Consider the following 18,521-nt stretch of genomic DNA (forward strand, 5'->3'; position numbering starts at 1 on the left):
ATTTTGCCTTTTGTATTCAATATCGATGCAATTTCTGTGTTTCATCGTTGATTTGAAGGTCCAAGGGATACAGTAAACCTGCAATGGTGCATCGGAATCTAATACTGCTATCCCAGGATAGGCTACAAGCACGAACTATTAGAAGGGTTGCTCCTCTTGTAAATAAGTCGACATTTTGCCTTTTGTATTCAATACCATTGCAATTTCTGTGTTTCATCGTTGATTTGAAGGTCCAAGGGATACAATAAACCTGCAATGGTGCATCGGAATCTAATACTGCTGTCCCAGGGAAGGCTCAAAGCACGACTATTAGAAGAGTTACTCCTCTTGTAAATAATCCGACATTTTGCCTTTTGTATTCAATATCGATGCAATTTCTGTGTTTCATCGTTGATTTGAAGGTCCAAGGGATACAGTAAACCTCCAATGGTGCATCGGAACCTAATACTGCTGTCCCAGGAAAGGCTCAAAGCACGAACTATTAGAAGAGTTACTCCTCATGTAAGTAAGTCGACATTTTGCCTTTTGTATTTAATATAGATGCAATTTCTGTGTTTCATCGTTGATTTGAAGGTCCAAGGGATACAGTAAACCTGCAATGGTGCATCGGAATCTAATACTGCTGTCCCAGGAAAGGCTCAAAGCGTGACTATTAGAAGAGTTACTCCTCTTGTAAATAAGTCGACATTTTGCCTTTTGTATTCAATATCGATTCAATTTATGTGTTTCATCATTGGTCGTAAGGTCCAAGGTCTACAGTGAACCTACAATGGTGCATCGGAATCTAATACTGCTGTCCCAGGAAAGGCTAAAATCACGAACTATTAGAAGAGTTACTTCTCTTGTAAATAAGTCGACATTTTGCCTTTTGTATTCAATATCGATGCAATTTCTGTGTTTCATCGTTGATTAGAAGGTTCAAGGGATACAGTAATCCTTCAATGGTGCATCGGAATCTAATACTGCTGTCCCAGGAAAGGGTCGAAGCACGAACTATTAGAAGAGTTACTCCTCTTATAAACAAGTCGACATTTTGCCTTTTGTATTCAATATCGATGCAATTTCTGTGTTTCATCGTTCATTTGAAGGTCCAAGGGATACAGTAAACCTGCAATGGTGCATCGGAATCTAATACTGCTATCCCAGGATAGGCTAAAAGCACGAACTATTAGAAGGGTTGCTCCTCTTGTAAATAAGTCGACATTTTGCCTTTTGTATTCAATACCGATGCAATTTCTGTGTTTCACCGTTAATTTGAAGGTCCAAGGGATACAGTAAATATGAGATGGTGCTTCGGAATCTAATACTTCTGTCCCAGGAATGGCTCAAAGCAAGAACTATTAGAAGAGTTGCTCCTCTTGTAAATAAGTCGACATTTTGCCTTTTGTATTCAATATCGATGCAATTTCTGTGTTTCATCGTTGATTTGAAGGTCCAAGGGATACAGTAAACCTACAATGGTGCATCGGAATCTAATACTGCTGTCCCAGGAAAGGCTCAAAGCACGAACTATTAGAAGAGTTACTCCTCATGTAAGTAAGTCGACATTTTGCCTTTTGTATTTAATATCGATGCAATTTCTGTGTTTCATCGTTGATTTGTAGGTCCAAGGGATACAGTAAACCTGCAATGGTGCATCGGAATCTAATACTGCTGTCCCAGGAAAGGCTCAAATCGTGAACTATTAGAAGAGTTGATCCTCTTGTAAATAAGTCGACATTTTGCCTTTTGTATTCTATATCGATTCAATTTATGTGTTTCATCATTGGTTTTAAGGTCCAAGGTCTACAGTGAACCTACAATGGTGCATCGGAATCTAATACTGCTGTCCCAGGAAAGGCTAAAATCACGAACTATTAGAAGAAATACTTCTCTTGTAAATAAGTCGACATTTTGCCTTTTGTATTCAATACCGATGCAATTTCTGTGTTTCATCGTTGATTTGAAGGTCCAAGGGATACAGTAAACCTGCAATGGTGCATCGGAATCTAATACTGCTGTCCCAGGGAAGGCTCAAAGCACGAACTATTAGAAGAGTTACTCCTCTTGTAAATAATCCGACATTTTGCCTTTTGTATTCAATATCGATGCAATTTCTGTGTTTCATCGTTGATTTGAAGGTCCAAGGGATACAGTAAACCTCCAATGGTGCATCGGAATCTAATACTGCTGTCCCAGGAAATTCTCAAAGCACGCACTATTAGAAGAGTTACTCCTCTTGTAAATAAGTCGACATTTTGCCTTTTGTATTCAATATCGATTCAATTTATGTATTTCATCATTGGTTTTAAGGTCCTAGGGCTACAGTGAACCTACAATGGTGCATCGGAATCTAATACTGCTGTCCCAGGAAAGGCTAAAATCACGAACTATTAGAAGAGTTACTTCCCTTGTAAATAAGTCGACATTTTGCCTTTTGTATTCAATATCAATGCAATTTCTGTGTTTCATCGTTGATTTGAAGGTCCAAGGGATACAGTAATCCTGCAATGGTGCATCGGAATCTAATACTGCTGTCCCAGGAAAGGGTCGAAGCACGAACTATTAGAAGTGTTACTCCTCTTATAAATAAGTCGACATTTTGCTTTTTGTATTCAATATCGATGCAATTTCTGTGTTTCATCGTTGATTTGAAGGTCCAAGGGATACAGTAAACCTGCAATGGTGCATCGGAATCTAATACTGCCATCCCAGGATAGGCTAAAAGCACGAACTATTAGAAGAGTTACTCCTCTTGTAAATAAATCGACATTTTGCCTTTTGTATTCAATATCGATGCAATTTCTGTGTTTCATCGTTGATTTGAAGGTCCAAGGGATACAGTAAACCTGCAATGGTGCATCGGAATCTAATACTGCTGTCCCAGGAAATTCTCAAAGCGCGAACTATTAGAAGAGTTACTCCTCTTGTAAATAAGACGACATTTTGCCTTTTGTATTCAATATCGATTCAATTTATGTATTTCATCATTGGTTTTAATGTCCAAGGGCTACAGTGAACCTACAATGGTGCATCGGAATCTAATACTGCTGTCCCAGGGAAGGCTCAAAGCACGAACTATTAGAAGAGTTACTCCTCTTGTAAATAATCCGACATTTTGCCTTTTGTATTCAATACCGATGCAATTTCTGTGTTTCATCGTTGATTTGAAGGTCCAAGGGATACAGTAAACCTGCAATGGTGCATCGGAATCAAATACTGCTGTCCCAGGGAAGGCTCAAAGCACGAACTATTAGAAGAGTTACTCCTCTTGTAAATAATCCGACATTTTGCCTTTTGTATTCAATATCGATGCAATTTCTGTGTTTCATCGTTGATTTGAAGGTCCAAGGGATACAGTAAACCTCCAATGGTGCATCGGAATCTAATACTGCTGTCCCAGGAAAGGCTCAAAGCACGAACTATTAGAAGAGTTACTCCTCATGTAAATAAGTCGACATTTTGCCTTTTGTATTTAATATCGATGCAATTTCTGTGTTTCATCGTTGATTTGAGGGTCCAAGGGATACAGTAAATATGAGATGGTGCTTCGGAATCTAATACTGCTGTCCCAAAAAATGCTCAAAGCACGAACTATAGAAGAGTTACTCCTCTTATAAACAAGTCGACATTTTGCCTTTTGTATTCAATATCGATGCAATTTCTGTGTTTCATCGTTGATTTGAAGGTCCAAGGGATACAGTAAACCTGCAATGGTGCATCGGAATCTAACACTGCTATCCCAGGATAGGCTAAAAGCACGAACTATTAGAAGAGGTGCTCCTCTTGTAAATAAGTCGACATTTTGCCTTTTGTATTCAATACCGATGCAATTTCTGTGTTTCATCGTTGATTTGAAGGTCCAAGGGATACAGTAAACCTGCAATGGTGCATCGGAATCTAATACTGCTGTCCCAGGAAAGGCTCAAAGCACGAACTATTAGAAAAGTTGCTCCTCTTGTAAATAAGTCGACATTTTCCTTTTTGTATTTAATATCGATGCAATTTCTGTGTTTCATCGTTGCTTTGAAGGTCCAAGGGATACAGTAAACCTGCAATGGTGCATCGGAATCTAATACTGCTGTCCCAGGGAAGGCTCAAAGCACGAACTATTAGAGGAGTTACTCCTCTTGTAAATAATCCGACATTTTGCCTTTTGTATTCAATATCGATGCAATTTCTGTGTTTCATCGTTGATTTGAAGGTCCAAGGGATACAGTAAACCTCCAATGGTGCATCGGAATCTTATACTGTTGTCCCAGGAAAGGCTCAAAGCACGAACTAATAGAAGAGTTACTCCTCATGTAAATAAGTCGACATTTTGCCTTTTGTGTTTAATATCGATGCAATTTCTGTGTTTCAACGTTGATTTGAAGGTCCAAGGGATACAGTAAACCTGCAATGGTGCATCGGAATCTAATACTGCTGTCCCAGGAAATTCTCAAAGCGCGAACTATTAGAAGAGTTACTCCTCTTGTAAATAAGTCGACATTCTGCCTTTTGTATTCAATATCGATTCACTTTATGAGTTTCATCATTGGTTTTAAGGTCCAAGGTCAACAGTGAACCTACAATGGTGCATCGGAATCTAATACTGCTGTCCCAGGAAAGGCAAAAAGCAAGAACTATTAGAAGAGTTACTCCTCTTGTAAATAAGTCGACATTTTGCCTTTTGTATTCAATATCGATGTAATTTCTGTGTTTCATCGTTGATTTGAAGGTCCAAGGGATACAGTAATCCTGCAATGGTGCATCGGAATCTAATACTGCTGTCCCAGGAAAGGGTCGAAGCACGAACTATTAGAAGAGTTACTCCTCTTATAAATAAGTCGACATTTTGCCTTTTGTATTCAATATCGATGCAATTTTGTGTTTCATCGTTGATTTGAAGGTCCAAGGGATACAGTAAACCTGCAATGGTGCATCGGAATCTAATACTGCTATCCCAGGATAGGCTAAAACACGAACTATTAGAAGAGTTGCTCCTCTTGTAAATAAGTCGACATTTTGTCTTTTGTATTTAATACCGATGCAATTTCTGTGTTTCATCGTTGATTTGAAGGTCCAAGGGATACAGTAAACCTGCAATGGTGCATCGGAATCTAATACTGCTATCCCAGGATAGGCTAAAAGCACGAACTATTAGAAGAGTTGCTCCTCTTGTAAATAAGTCGACATTTTGCCTTTTGTATTCAATACCGATGCAATTTCTGTGTTTCATCGTTGATTTGAAGGTCCAAGGGATACAGTAAACCTGCAATGGTGCATCGGAATCTAATACTGCTGTCCCAGGAAAGGCTCAAAGCACGAACTATTAGAAGAGTTGCTCCTCTTGTAAAGAAGTCGACATTTTGCCTTTTGTATTCAATACCGATGCAATTTCTGTGTTTCATCGTTGATTTGAAGGTCCAAGGGATACAGTAAACCTGCAATGGTGCATCGGAATCAAATACTGCTGTCCCAGGGAAGGCTCAAAGCACGAACTATTAGAAGAGTTACTCTTCTTGTAAATAATCCGACATTTTGCCTTTTGTATTCAATATCGATGCAATTTCTGTGTTTCATCGTTGATTTGAAGGTCCAAGGGATACAGTAAATATGAGATGGTGCTTCGGAATCTAATACTGCTGTCCCAAAAAATGCTCAAAGCACGAACTATAGAAGAGTTACTCCTCTTATAAACAAGTCGACATTTTGCCTTTTGTATTCAATATCGATGCAATTTCTGTGTTTCATCGTTGATTTGAAGGTCCAAGGGATACAGTAAACCTGCAATGGTGCATCGGAATCTAATACTGCTATCCCAGGATAGGCTAAAACACGAACTATTAGAAGAGTTGCTCCTCTTGTAAATAAGTCGACATTTTGCCTTTTGTATTCAATACCGATGCAATTTCTGTGTTTCATCGTTGATTTGAAGGTCCAAGGGATGCAGTAAACCTGCAATGGTGCATCGGAATCTAATACTGCTATCCCAGGATAGGCTAAATGCACGAACTATTAGAAGAGTTGCTCCCCTTGTAAATAAGTCGACATTTTGCTTTTGTATTTAATATCGATGCAATTTCTGTGTTTCATCGTTGATTTGAGGGTCCAAGGGATACAGTAAACCTGCAATGGTGCATCGGAATCTAATACTGCTGTCCCAGGAAAGGCTCAAAGCGCGAACTATTAAAAGAGTTACTCCTCTTGTAAATAAGTCGACATTTTGCCTTTTGTATTTAATATCGATGCAATTTCTGTGTTTCATCGTTGATTTGAGGGTCCAAGGGATACAGTAAACCTGCAATAGTGCATCGGAATCTAATACTGCTGTCCCAGGAAAGGCTCAAAGCGCGAACTATTAAAAGAGTTACCCCTCTTATAAATAAGTCGACATTTTGCTCTTTGTATTCAATATCGATGAAATTTCTGTGTTTCATCGTTGATTTGAAGGTCCAAGGGATACAGTAAACCTGCAATGGTGCATCGGAATCTAATACTGCTATCCCAGGATAGGCTAAAACACGAACTATTAGAAGAGTTGCTCCTCTTGTAAATAAGTCGACATTTTGCCTTTTGTATTTAATACCGATGCAATTTCTGTGTTTCATCGTTGATTTGAAGGTCCAAGGGTTACAGTAAACCTGCAATGGTGCATCGGAATCTAATACTGCTATCCCAGGATAGGCTAAAAGCACGAACTATTAGAAGAGTTGCTCCTCTTGTAAATAAGTCGACATTTTGCCTTTTGTATTCAATACCGATGCAATTTCTGTGTTTCATCGTTGATTTGAAGGTCCAAGGGATACAGTAAACCTGCAATGGTGCATCGGAATCTAATACTGCTGTCCCAGGAAAGGCTCAAAGCACGAACTATTAGAAGAGTTGCTCCTCTTGTAAAGAAGTCGACATTTTGCCTTTTGTATTCAATACCGATGCAATTTCTGTGTTTCATCGTTGATTTGAAGGTCCAAGGGATACAGTAAACCTGCAATGGTGCATCGGAATCAAATACTGCTGTCCCAGGGAAGGCTCAAAGCACGAACTATTAGAAGAGTTACTCCTCTTGTAAATAATCCGACATTTTGCCTTTTGTATTCAATATCGATGCAATTTCTGTGTTTCATCGTTGATTTGAAGGTCCAAGGGATACAGTAAACCTCCAATGGTGCATCGGAATCTAATACTGCTGTCCCAGGAAAGGCTCAAAGCACGAACTATTAGAAGAGTTACTCCTCTTATAAATAAGTCGACATTTTGCTTTTTGTATTCAATATCGATGCAATTTCTGTGTTTCATCGTTGATTTGAAGGTCCAAGGGATACAGTAAACCTGCAATGGTGCATCGGAATCAAATACTGCTGTCCCAGGGAAGGCTCAAAACACGAACTATTAGAAGAGTTACTCTTCTTGTAAATAATCCGACATTTTGCCTTTTGTATTCAATATCGATGCAATTTCTGTGTTTCATCGTTGATTTGAAGGTCCAAGGGATACAGTAAATATGAGATGGTGCTTCGGAATCTAATACTGCTGTCCCAAAAAATGCTCAAAGCACGAACTATAGAAGAGTTACTCCTCTTATAAACAAGTCGACATTTTGCCTTTTGTATTCAATATCGATGCAATTTCTGTGTTTCATCGTTGATTTGAAGGTCCAAGGGATACAGTAAACCTGCAATGGTGCATCGGAATCTAATACTGCTATCCCAGGATAGGCTAAAACACGAACTATTAGAAGAGTTGCTCCTCTTGTAAATAAGTCGACATTTTGCCTTTTGTATTCAATACCGATGCAATTTCTGTGTTTCATCGTTGATTTGAAGGTCCAAGGGATGCAGTAAACCTGCAATGGTGCATCGGAATCTAATACTGCTATCCCAGGATAGGCTAAATGCACGAACTATTAGAAGAGTTGCTCCCCTTGTAAATAAGTCGACATTTTGCTTTTGTATTTAATATCGATGCAATTTCTGTGTTTCATCGTTGATTTGAGGGTCCAAGGGATACAGTAAACCTGCAATGGTGCATCGGAATCTAATACTGCTGTCCCAGGAAAGGCTCAAAGCGCGAACTATTAAAAGAGTTACTCCTCTTGTAAATAAGTCGACATTTTGCCTTTTGTATTTAATATCGATGCAATTTCTGTGTTTCATCGTTTATTTGAGGGTCCAAGGGATACAGTAAACCTGCAATAGTGCATCGGAATCTAATACTGCTGTCCCAGGAAAGGCTCAAAGCGCGAACTATTAAAAGAGTTACCCCTCTTATAAATAAGTCGACATTTTGCTTTTTGTATTCAATATCGATGAAATTTCTGTGTTTCATCGTTGATTTGAAGGTCCAAGGGATACAGTAAACCTGCAATGGTGCATCGGAATCTAATACTGCTATCCCAGGATAGGCTAAAACACGAACTATTAGAAGAGTTGCTCCTCTTGTAAATAAGTCGACATTTTGTCTTTTGTATTTAATACCGATGCAATTTCTGTGTTTCATCGTTGATTTGAAGGTCCAAGGGATACAGTAAACCTGCAATGGTGCATCGGAATCTAATACTGCTATCCCAGGATAGGCTAAAAGCACGAACTATTAGAAGAGTTGCTCCTCTTGTAAATAAGTCGACATTTTGCCTTTTGTATTCAATACCGATGCAATTTCTGTGTTTCATCGTTGATTTGAAGGTCCAAGGGATACAGTAAACCTGCAATGGTGCATCGGAATCTAATACTGCTGTCCCAGGAAAGGCTCAAAGCACGAACTATTAGAAGAGTTGCTCCTCTTGTAAAGAAGTCGACATTTTGCCTTTTGTATTCAATACCGATGCAATTTCTGTGTTTCATCGTTGATTTGAAGGTCCAAGGGATACAGTAAACCTGCAATGGTGCATCGGAATCTAATACTGCTGTCCCAGGAAAGGCTCAAAGCACGAACTATTAGAAGAGTTACTCTTCTTGTAAATAATCCGACATTTTGCCTTTTGTATTCAATATCGATGCAATTTCTGTGTTTCATCGTTGATTTGAAGGTCCAAGGGATACAGTAAATATGAGATGGTGCTTCGGAATCTAATACTGCTGTCCCAAAAAATGCTCAAAGCACGAACTATAGAAGAGTTACTCCTCTTATAAACAAGTCGACATTTTGCCTTTTGTATTCAATATCGATGCAATTTCTGTGTTTCATCGTTGATTTGAAGGTCCAAGGGATACAGTAAACCTGCAATGGTGCATCGGAATCTAATACTGCTATCCCAGGATAGGCTAAAACACGAACTATTAGAAGAGTTGCTCCTCTTGTAAATAAGTCGACGTTTTGCCTTTTGTATTCAATACCGATGCAATTTCTGTGTTTCATCGTTGATTTGAAGGTCCAAGGGATGCAGTAAACCTGCAATGGTGCATCGGAATCTAATACTGCTATCCCAGGATAGGCTAAATGCACGAACTATTAGAAGAGTTGCTCCCCTTGTAAATAAGTCGACATTTTGCTTTTGTATTTAATATCGATGCAATTTCTGTGTTTCATCGTTGATTTGAGGGTCCAAGGGATACAGTAAACCTGCAATGGTGCATCGGAATCTAATACTGCTGTCCCAGGAAAGGCTCAAAGCGCGAACTATTAAAAGAGTTACTCCTCTTGTAAATAAGTCGACATTTTGCCTTTTGTATTTAATATCGATGCAATTTCTGTGTTTCATCGTTGATTTGAGGGTCCAAGGGATACAGTAAACCTGCAATAGTGCATCGGAATCTAATACTGCTGTCCCAGGAAAGGCTCAAAGCGCGAACTATTAAAAGAGTTACCCCTCTTATAAATAAGTCGACATTTTGCTTTTTGTATTCAATATCGATGAAATTTCTGTGTTTCATCGTTGATTTGAAGGTCCAAGGGATACAGTAAACCTGCAATGGTGCATCGGAATCTAATACTGCTATCCCAGGATAGGCTAAAACACGAACTATTAGAAGAGTTGCTCCTCTTGTAAATAAGTCGACATTTTGCCTTTTGTATTTAATACCGATGCAATTTCTGTGTTTCATCGTTGATTTGAAGGTCCAAGGGTTACAGTAAACCTGCAATGGTGCATCGGAATCTAATACTGCTATCCCAGGATAGGCTAAAAGCACGAACTATTAGAAGAGTTGCTCCTCTTTCAAATAAGTCGACATTTTGCCTTTTGTATTCAATACCGATGCAATTTCTGTGTTTCATCGTTGATTTGAAGGTCCAAGGGATACAGTAAATCTGCAATGGTGCATCGGAATCTAATACTGCTGTCCCAGGAAAGGCTCAAAGCACGAACTATTAGAAGAGTTGCTCCTCTTGTAAAGAAGTCGACATTTTGCCTTTTGTATTCAATACCGATGCAATTTCTGTGTTTCATCGTTGATTTGAAGGTCCAAGGGATACAGTAAACCTGCAATGGTGCATCGGAATCAAATACTGCTGTCCCAGGGAAGGCTCAAAGCACGAACTATTAGAAGAGTTACTCCTCTTGTAAATAATCCGACATTTTGCCTTTTGTATTCAATATCGATGCAATTTCTGTGTTTCATCGTTGATTTGAAGGTCCAAGGGATACAGTAAACCTCCAATGGTGCATCGGAATCTAATACTGCTGTCCCAGGAAAGGCTCAAAGCACGAACTATTAGAAGAGTTACTCCTCTTATAAATAAGTCGACATTTTGCTTTTTGTATTCAATATCGATGCAATTTCTGTGTTTCATCGTTGATTTGAAGGTCCAAGGGATACAGTAAACCTGCAATGGTGCATCGGAATCAAATACTGCTGTCCCAGGGAAGGCTCAAAACACGAACTATTAGAAGAGTTACTCTTCTTGTAAATAATCCGACATTTTGCCTTTTGTATTCAATATCGATGCAATTTCTGTGTTTCATCGTTGATTTGAAGGTCCAAGGGATACAGTAAATATGAGATGGTGCTTCGGAATCTAATACTGCTGTCCCAAAAAATGCTCAAAGCACGAACTATAGAAGAGTTACTCCTCTTATAAACAAGTCGACATTTTGCCTTTTGTATTCAATATCGATGCAATTTCTGTGTTTCATCGTTGATTTGAAGGTCCAAGGGATACAGTAAACCTGCAATGGTGCATCGGAATCTAATACTGCTATCCCAGGATAGGCTAAAACACGAACTATTAGAAGAGTTGCTCCTCTTGTAAATAAGTCGACATTTTGCCTTTTGTATTCAATACCGATGCAATTTCTGTGTTTCATCGTTGATTTGAAGGTCCAAGGGATGCAGTAAACCTGCAATGGTGCATCGGAATCTAATACTGCTATCCCAGGATAGGCTAAATGCACGAACTATTAGAAGAGTTGCTCCCCTTGTAAATAAGTCGACATTTTGCTTTTGTATTTAATATCGATGCAATTTCTGTGTTTCATCGTTGATTTGAGGGTCCAAGGGATACAGTAAACCTGCAATGGTGCATCGGAATCTAATACTGCTGTCCCAGGAAAGGCTCAAAGCGCGAACTATTAAAAGAGTTACTCCTCTTGTAAATAAGTCGACATTTTGCCTTTTGTATTTAATATCGATGCAATTTCTGTGTTTCATCGTTTATTTGAGGGTCCAAGGGATACAGTAAACCTGCAATAGTGCATCGGAATCTAATACTGCTGTCCCAGGAAAGGCTCAAAGCGCGAACTATTAAAAGAGTTACCCCTCTTATAAATAAGTCGACATTTTGCTTTTTGTATTCAATATCGATGAAATTTCTGTGTTTCATCGTTGATTTGAAGGTCCAAGGGATACAGTAAACCTGCAATGGTGCATCGGAATCTAATACTGCTATCCCAGGATAGGCTAAAACACGAACTATTAGAAGAGTTGCTCCTCTTGTAAATAAGTCGACATTTTGCCTTTTGTATTTAATACCGATGCAATTTCTGTGTTTCATCGTTGATTTGAAGGTCCAAGGGATACAGTAAACCTGCAATGGTGCATCGGAATCTAATACTGCTATCCCAGGATAGGCTAAAAGCGCGAACTATTAGAAGAGTTGCTCCTCTTGTAAATAAGTCGACATTTTGCCTTTTGTATTCAATACCGATGCAATTTCTGTGTTTCATCGTTGATTTGAAGGTCCAAGGGATACAGTAAACCTGCAATGGTGCATCGGAATCTAATACTGCTGTCCCAGGAAAGGCTCAAAGCACGAACTATTAGAAGAGTTGCTCCTCTTGTAAAGAAGTCGACATTTTGCCTTTTGTATTCAATACCGATGCAATTTCTGTGTTTCATCGTTGATTTGAAGGTCCAAGGGATACAGTAAACCTGCAATGGTGCATCGGAATCAAATACTGCTGTCCCAGGGAAGGCTCAAAGCACGAACTATTAGAAGAGTTACTCCTCTTGTAAATAATCCGACATTTTGCCTTTTGTATTCAATATCGATGCAATTTCTGTGTTTCATCGTTGATTTGAAGGTCCAAGGGATACAGTAAACCTCCAATGGTGCATCGGAATCCAATACTGCTGTCCCAGGAAAGGCTCAAAGCACGAACTATTAGAAGAGTTACTCCTCTTATAAATAAGTCGACATTTTGCTTTTTGTATTCAATATCGATGCAATTTCTGTGTTTCATCGTTGATTTGAAGGTCCAAGGGATACAGTAAATATGAGATGGTGCTTCGGAATCTAATACTGCTGTCCCAAAAAATGCTCAAAGCACGAACTATAGAAGAGTTACTCCTCTTATAAACAAGTCGACATTTTGCCTTTTGTATTCAATATCGATGCAATTTCTGTGTTTCATCGTTGATTTGAAGGTCCAAGGGATACAGTAAACCTGCAATGGTGCATCGGAATCTAATACTGCTATCCCAGGATAGGCTAAAACACGAACTATTAGAAGAGTTGCTCCTCTTGTAAATAAGTCGACATTTTGCCTTTTGTATTCAATACCGATGCAATTTCTGTGTTTCATCGTTGATTTGAAGGTCCAAGGGATGCAGTAAACCTGCAATGGTGCATCGGAATCTAATACTGCTATCCCAGGATAGGCTAAATGCACGAACTATTAGAAGAGTTGCTCCCCTTGTAAATAAGTCGACATTTTGCTTTTGTATTTAATATCGATGCAATTTCTGTGTTTCATCGTTGATTTGAGGGTCCAAGGGATACAGTAAACCTGCAATGGTGCATCGGAATCTAATACTGCTGTCCCAGGAAAGGCTCAAAGCGCGAACTATTAAAAGAGTTACTCCTCTTGTAAATAAGTCGACATTTTGCCTTTTGTATTTAATATCGATGCAATTTCTGTGTTTCATCGTTGATTTGAGGGTCCAAGGGATACAGTAAACCTGCAATAGTGCATCGGAATCTAATACTGCTGTCCCAGGAAAGGCTCAAAGCGCGAACTATTAAAAGAGTTACCCCTCTTATAAATAAGTCGACATTTTGCTTTTTGTATTCAATATCGATGAAATTTCTGTGTTTCATCGTTGATTTGAAGGTCCAAGGGATACAGTAAACCTGCAATGGTGCATCGGAATCTAATACTGCTATCCCAGGATAGGCTAAAACACGAACTATTAGAAGAGTTGCTCCTTTTGTAAATAAGTCGACATTTTGCCTTTTGTATTTAATACCGATGCAATTTCTGTGTTTCATCGTTGATTTGAAGGTCCAAGGGATACAGTAAACCTGCAATGGTGCATCGGAATCTAATACTGCTATCCCAGGATAGGCTAAAAGCACGAACTATTAGAAGAGTTGCTCCTCTTGTAAATAAGTCGACATTTTGCCTTTTGTATTCAATACCGATGCAATTTCTGTGTTTCATCGTTGATTTGAAGGTCCAAGGGATACAGTAAACCTGCAATGGTGCATCGGAATCTAATACTGCTGTCCCAGGAAATGCTCAAAGCACGAACTATTAGAAGAGTTGCTCCTCTTGTAAAGAAGTCGACATTTTGCCTTTTGTATTCAATACCGATGCAATTTCTGTGTTTCATCGTTGATTTGAAGGTCCAAGGGATACAGTAAACCTGCAATGGTGCATCGGAATCAAATACTGCTGTCCCAGGGAAGGCTCAAAGCACGAACTATTAGAAGAGTTACTCCTCTTGTAAATAATCCGACATTTTGCCTTTTGTATTCAATATCGATGCAATTTCTGTGTTTCATCGTTGATTTGAAGGTCCAAGGGATACAGTAAACCTCCAATGGTGCATCGGAATCTAATACTGCTGTCCCAGGAAAGGCTCAAAGCACGAACTATTAGAAGAGTTACTCCTCTTATAAATAAGTCGACATTTTGCTTTTTGTATTCAATATCGATGCAATTTCTGTGTTTCATCGTTGATTTGAAGGTCCAAGGGATACAGTAAATATGAGATGGTGCTTCGGAATCTAATACTGCTGTCCCAAAAAATGCTCAAAGCACGAACTATAGAAGAGTTACTCCTCTTATAAACAAGTCGACATTTTGCCTTTTGTATTCAATATCGATGCAATTTCTGTGTTTCATCGTTGATTTGAAGGTCCAAGGGATACAGTAATCCTGCAATGGTGCATCGGAATCTAATACTGCTATCCCGGGATAGGCTAAAACACGAACTATTAGAAGAGTTGCTCCTCTTGTAAATAAGTCGACATTTTGCCTTTTGTATTCAATACCGATGCAATTTCTGTGTTTCATCGTTGATTTGAAGGTCCAAGGGATACAGTAAACCTGCAATGGTGCATCGGAATCTAATACTGCTATCCCAGGATAGGCTAAAAGCACGAACTATTAGAAGAGTTGCTCCCCTTGTAAATAAGTCGACATTTTGCCTTTTGTATTTAATATCGATGCAATTTCTGTGTTTCATCGTTGATTTGAGGGTCCAAGGGATACAGTAAACCTGCAATGGTGCATCGGAATCTAATACTGCTGTCCCAGGAAAGGCTCAAAGCGCGAACTATTAAAAGAGTTACTCCTTTTATAAATAAGTCGACATTTTGCTTTTTGTATTCAATATCGATGCAATTTCTGTGTTTCATCGTTGATTTGAAGGTCCAAGGGATACAGTAAACCTGCAATGGTGCATCGGAATCTAATACTGCTATCCCAGGATAGGCTAAAACACGAACTATTAGAAGAGTTGCTCCTCTTGTAAATAAGTCGACATTTTGCCTTTTGTATTTAATACCGATGCAATTTCTGTGTTTCATCGTTGATTTGAAGGTCCAAGGGATACAGTAAACCTGCAATGGTGCATCGGAATCTAATACTGCTATCCCAGGATAGGCTAAAAGCACGAACTATTAGAAGAGTTGCTCCTCTTGTAAATATGTCGACATTTTGCCTTTTGTATTCAATACCGATGCAATTTTTGTGTTTCATCGTTGATTTGAAGGTCCAAGGGATACAGTAAACCTGCAATGGTGCATCGGAATCTAATACTGCTGTCCCAGGAAAGGCTCAAAGCACGAACTATTAGAAGAGTTGCTCCTCTTGTAAAGAAGTCGACATTTTGCCTTTTGTATTCAATACCGATGCAATTTCTGTGTTTCATCGTTGATTTGAAGGTCCAAGGGATACAGTAAACCTGCAATGGTGCATCGGAATCAAATACTGCTGTCCCAGGGAAGGCTCAAAGCACGAACTATTAGAAGAGTTACTCCTCTTGTAAATAATCCGACATTTTGCCTTTTGTATTCAATATCGATTCAATTTATGTGTTTCATCATTGGTTTTAAGGTCCAAGGGCTACAGTGAACCTACAATGGTGCATCGGAATCTAATACTGCTGTCCCAGGAAAGGCTAAAATTACGGACTATTAGAAGAGTTACTTCCCTTGTAAATAAGTCGACATTTTGCCTTTTGTATTCAATATCGATGCAATTTCTGTGTTTCATCGTTGATTTTGAAGGTCGAAGGGATACAGTAAACCTGCAATGGTGCATCGGAATCTAATACTGCTGTCCCAGAAAGGCTCAAAACACGAACTATTAAAAGAGTTACTCCTCTTGTAAATAAGTCGACATTTTGCCTTTTGTATTCAATATCGATGCAATATCTGTGTTTCATCGTTGATTCGAAGGTCCAAGGGATACAGTAAATATGAGATGGTGCTTCGGAATCTAATACTGCTGTCCCAGTAATGGTTCAAACACGAACTATTAGAAGAGTTACTTCTCTTGTAAATAAGTCGAAATTTTGCCTTTTGTATTCAATATCGATGCAATTTCTGTGCTTCATCGTTGATTTGAAGGTCCAAGGGATACAGTAAATATGAGATGGTGCTTCGAAATCTAATACTGCTGTCCCAAAAAAGGCTCACAGCGCGAACAATGGAAGAGTTACTCCTCTTGTAAACAAGTCGACATTTTGCCTTTTGTATTCAATATCGATGCAATTTCTGTATTTGATCGTTGATTTGAAATTCCTAGGGATACAGTAAACCTGCAATGGTGCATCGGAACTTAATACTGCTATCCCAGGATAGGCTAAAAGCACGAACTATTAGAAGAGTTGCTCCTCGTGTAAATAAGTCGACATTTTGCCTTTTGTATTCAATACCGATGCAATTTCTGTGTTTCATCGTTGATTTGAAGGTCCAAGGGATACAGTAAACCTCCAATGGTGCATCGGAATCTAATACTGCTGTCCCAGGAAAGGCTCAAAACACGAACTATTAGAACAGTTACTCCTCTTGTAAATAATCCGACATTTGCCTTTTGTATTCAATATCGATGCAATTTCTGTGTTTCATCGTTGATTTGAAGGTCCAAGGGATACAGTGAACCTCCAATGGTGCATCGGAATCTAATACTGCTATCCCAGGAAAGGCTCAAAGCACGAACTGTAGAAGAATTACTCCTCTTATAAACAAGTCGACATTTTGCCTTTTGTATTCAATATCGATGCAATTTCTGTGTTTCATCGTTGATTTGAAGGTCCAAGGGATACAGTAAACCTGCAATGGTGCATCGGAATCTAATACTGCTGTCCCAGGAAAGGCTAAAAGTAAGAACTATTAGAAGAGTTGCTCCTCTTGTAAATAAGTCGACATTTTGCCTTTTGTATTCAATAACGATGCAATTTCTGTGTTTCATCGTTGATTTGAAGGTCCAAGGGATACAGTAAACCTCCAATGGTGCATCGGAATCTAATACTGCTGTCCCAGGAAAGGCTCAAAGCACGAACTATTAGAAGAGTTACTCCTCTTGTAAATAAGTCGACATTTTGCCTTTTGTATTCAATATCGATGCAATTTCTGTGTTTCATCGTTGTTTTGAAGGTCCAAGGGATACAGTAATCCTGCAATGGTGCATCGGAATCTAATACTGCTGTCCCAGGAAAGGGTCGAATCACGAACTATTAAAAGAGTTACTCCTCTTATAAATAAGTCGACATTTTGCCTTTTGTGTTCAATATCGATGCAATTTCTGTGTTTCATCGTTGATTTGAAGGTCCAAGGGATACAGTAAATATGAGATGGTGCTTCGGAATCTAATACTGCTGTCCCAAAACATGCTCAAAGCACGAACTATAGAAGAGTTACTCCTCTTATAAACAAGTCGACATTTTGCCTTTTGTATTCAATATCGATGCAATTTCTGTGTTTCATCGTTGATTTGAAGGTCCAAGGGATACAGTAAACCTGCAATGGTGCATCGGAATCTAATACTGCTATCCCAGGATAGGCTAAAAGCACGAACTATTAGAAGAGTTGCTCCTCTTGTAAATAAGTCGACATTTTGCCTTTTGTATTCAATACCGATGCAATTTCTGTGTTTCATCGTTGATTTGAAGGTCCAAGGGATACAGTAAACCTGCAATGGTGCATCGGAATCTAATACTGCTGTCCCAGGAAAGGCTCAAAGCACGAACTATTAGAAGAGTTGCTCCTCTTGTAAATAAGTCCACATTTTGCCTTTTGTATTTAATATCGATGCAATTTCTGTGTTTCATCGTTGATTTGAAGGTCCAAGGGATACAGTAAACCTGCAATGGTGCATCGGAATCTAATACTGCTGTCCCAGGGAAGGCTCAAAGCACGAACTATTAGAAGAGTTACTCCTCTTGTAAATAATCCGACATTTTGCCTTTTGTATTCAATATCGATGCAATTTCTGTGTTTCATCGTTGATTTGAAGGTCCAAGGGATACAGTAAACCTCCAATGGTGCATCGGAATCTTATACTGTTGTCCCAGGAACGGCTCAAAGCACGAACTATTAGAAGAGTTACTCCTCATGTAAATAAGTCGACATTTTGCCTTTTGTATTTAATATCGATACAATTTCTGTGTTTCATCGTTGATTTGAAGGTCCAAGGGATACAGTAAACCTCCAATGGTGCATCGGAATCTTATACTGTTGTCCCAGGAAAGGCTCAAAGCACGAACTATAGAAGAGTTACTCCTCTTATAAACAAGTCGACATTTTGCCTTTTGTATTCAATATCGATGCAGTTTCTGTGTTTCATCGTTGATTTGAAGGTCCAAGGGATACAGTAAACCTGCAATGGTGCATCGGAATCTAATACTGCTATCCCAGGATAGGCTAAAAGCACGAACTATTAGAAGAGTTGC

The sequence above is a fragment of the Schistocerca cancellata genome, chromosome 8 (genome assembly GCF_023864275.1).
Source record: "Schistocerca cancellata isolate TAMUIC-IGC-003103 chromosome 8, iqSchCanc2.1, whole genome shotgun sequence".
In the NCBI taxonomy this organism is placed as follows: domain Eukaryota; kingdom Metazoa; phylum Arthropoda; class Insecta; order Orthoptera; family Acrididae; genus Schistocerca; species Schistocerca cancellata.